The sequence below is a fragment of the Pinus tabuliformis genome, chromosome 2_2, assembly GCF_031772625.1.
Source record: "Pinus tabuliformis cultivar Carrire ecotype Pingquan chromosome 2_2, CPIR1, whole genome shotgun sequence".
NCBI classification, from domain to species: Eukaryota; Viridiplantae; Streptophyta; class Pinopsida; order Pinales; family Pinaceae; genus Pinus; species Pinus tabuliformis.
This window is the reverse complement of record NC_142300.1, coordinates 1,167,595,327-1,167,598,887: the sequence shown is the minus strand read 5'-3', so window position 1 is coordinate 1,167,598,887 and position 3,561 is coordinate 1,167,595,327.

Below are 3,561 nucleotides of genomic sequence, written 5' to 3'. Positions count from 1 at the left end.
CAAAATCTATACCTTCTTGTTGAGCATATCCTTTACAAACAAGTTTGACCTTGTTTCTAATAGCTTCTCCATTTTCATTCAACCTATTTTTGAATATCCATTTAGTTCCTATGATATTTTTATCATGAGGTCTAGGAACTAATTCCCAAGTATTATTCTTTTCAATTTTCTCAAGTTCTTCATTCATGGCCTTGACCCAACATTCATCTTTGCATGCTTCATTTACATTTTGAGGTTCAGTGGAGGATAGAAATGTTAGATAGCTTGAAACTTCTGTAATAGTTCTTCTTGTCTGCACACATGCCTCTTTCTGTCCCAAAATTTGAGTCTTTGGATGATTTTTCTGAACATACCTGGACGGAGTCTTTTCTTCTACCGTTATCTCTTCTTCTGGTACTTCATTGGTTTCTTCTTCAGAATTAGTGTGATTTTATGTGGGAGGATAATCCTCATCTTCTTCATAATCTTTGGTTTTTATTTGTTTTGGATTTTTGCATGCTTCATCAACCACAACATCAATACTTTCAATAACTTTCCCAAGTCTTTTATTATAACATTTAAATCCTTTACATCGGGAAGAGTAACCAAGGAGAATACCTTCATCTACTTTGGGTTCAAACTTACCAAGTTTTTCATCATTCCTTTTGATGTAAAATTTTCTTCCAAAAAGTTTGAAGTATTTTACAGTAGGAGTCTTACCATACCAGAGTTCATGTGGAGTTTGAGTGTTGTTTACCCGAACATTTGCTTGGTTGAGAATAGTGATGGAAGTGAATGCAGCTTCACCCCAAAAGGTTGCAGGAGTTCCAGACTCATCTAGCATAGCATGAGCCATTTGTTGAATAGTTCTATTCATCCTTTCTATCACTCCATTTTGCTGAGGAGTCCTTGCGGTGGAGAATTGCCTTTTTATTCCATGTTCTTCACAAAATTCAAAGAATTCATCCGAAGTAAATTCCACTCCTCAATCAAATCTGAGGCATTTGATTTTGCGATCTGATTCATTTTCAACCAAAGCTTTGAAGGCTTTGAAATTTTCAAATGCTTCATCTTTATGCTTTAGAAGTCCTATCCAACACATTCTGGAAAAATCATCAATGAACAATATAAAGTATTCTTCTCCACGAGGTGAATTTTTCCTTGATGATCCACATAAATCAGTATGAACAAGTCCAAGAGGCTTACTAGTTGATCCTTCCTTTTTAGGGAAGTGTGATCTAGTTTGCTTACCAAATTGATATGATTTGCATATTGTATTTTCTGGAATGTTGATATCAGGAAGATCACGAACAACCTAGAATTTGCATGCTTTTCTTATTTGAGAAAAGCTTAGATGACCCAATCTTCTATGCCATAGCCAATGTTCATCATTTTTGCTTAGATAGCACTATTGTTGTCCTCCCTTGAGTATTTATAAGTTTTTTGGAATTATTATACCCTTGATCATGGTTTCTCCTCTATCAAGCTCACGCACAACACATCCATTTGATGGAAATACTACTTCATTTCCTTGATCACACATTTGACTAACACTCAACAGGTTATGCTTTAGACCATCAACATACATAACATTCCCAGCTTTAACTTTTTCTTTTAAGAGAATAGAGCCTTTACCTTTTATGACAGCAGGAGTGTCATTTCCAAATGAGACTTTCTTTTCCTTTTCTAAGGTATTATATGAGTGAAGTTTTTCTTTGTCACATGTCATGTGTTTTGAGCATCCACTGTCGATGTACCACTAATTTTCTTGTCCTTTTGCATACAAGGCTATGCCACATCTTTCTGTTTGTGGTTATTTCTTTCTCCATATTTTGGGTATTAATGGAGTTTTCTCCTTCTGAGATGTTTGCCAAAATTTACTCCTGCATTCAGATTCTCCATGACCGAAGTTGTTGCAGATAGAGCATTCTATTTCATTTTCAAGAAGAGAAAAGTTATTGTAGGTCCTTTTCATGATCCCTGTCACATTCCTTTGATTTCGTGCTTCTCTATTCATGATGGTCTTGTAAGAAACAAATTGAGAAAATTTGTGTCCAAAGTTACGACATGAAAAACATTGGCCATTAAAGAAGTTCTTGTGATTATCAAATCTACTGACCTGGTGATTGTAGTTTCTATTGATATTCATTCTTGAAGCAGATTTAATATGATTTACCTGAGGTTGGTTCTAGCTTCTACTCATCCTTGAAGTAAATTGAACCTGATTTACCTGGTGATCTGCTTTACGCCTTTGCTGACGATTGTCAAACTGTTCACTGCTCTTTGCTGCATCAAGATAGCTTTTAGTGGAGGTTGACGACTTCCGTGCTTGAGATGCTTCTTCAGTATATCCAAGACCTATCTTTATCAAAGGAGAACACTGCACTTTGATAATTTCATTTAAGGTTTCTGATTCTTTAGCAAATCTAAGATTGAGAGCTTTTGTTTTCTCAATATCTTTTCTTAGACCCACAATTTCACATTCTAGTTTTTCATTGTGTTTTTCTCTTTCAGCAAGTTGGAATGTCAAAGTATCTATAATCATATTCTTTTCTTTTAAACAGATTTCAAGTTTAGAGATTTCTTCATAAATGTCATCTTCATCTAAAGCATCCAAGAAATCATCATCTTCAAAAGCCATTAGAAGTCTATAGTCATTACTATTTTCATCTTCATCACTAATTGATAAACCATCGCTATCTTCATGCGTATAGTAGCTCTTCTTACTTACACTGTGTTTTCTATTCCATTTTGCAGATTCCTTACCTTTATCAAACTTATCTTTATGAGGACATTTGGCAGCATAATGACTGACCCTTCCACAAGCAAAACATTTGAAAGGTAGTTTACCATTGAATCTTTCAGAACCCCATTGAAGGTTTTTCAAAAGGTTGCTTCTTCTTCTCCTTCTGAAATATGTTCTGATTCATTGAGTTCTTCTTTTCCTGAAGCTTTAAATGCAGCTTCATTCATATTTGATGGACCTCCTTTTCTCATCTTGAAAGCAGTTAAGATTTCGTGTAGCTGTGTCATAGTAATAGTCTGAAGATCATGCTTTTCTTCTGTGGCAGATACTTTTGATTCAAACTTAGCAGATAAGGATATTAAAACCTTTTCAACTAAAGTAACTTCTTTTATCTCTTCACCCAAATTCTTCATGCAATTAACAATCTTATCTATACGTAAGAAGTAACAAGCTATACTTTCATCATTGTGCATCTTGAGAGTTTCATATTGAATTCTGAGAATTTGCAGTTTTGCACGTTTTACCTGAGAGTCTCCTTCATAGCTTAGAACAATTTTGTCCCATATTTCTTTGGCGGATTTTAGCTGCATAACTTTGACAAACTCTGATTGTGACAGACTTCCTAGTAATGTATTGACAACCTTGGCATTGGTCTCATATTGCTTTTTACCTTCCGCATATATATGAATTGCTGATGGAAATGTATATCCTCCTTCCACTATTTCCCAGACATATGTTCCAAGAAATTGAAGATAGGCTATGGTTCTTGCCTTGCAATAAATGAATTTGCTTCCATCAAAGATTAGAGGTCTGATGGATCCCTCTCTTTCTTGATT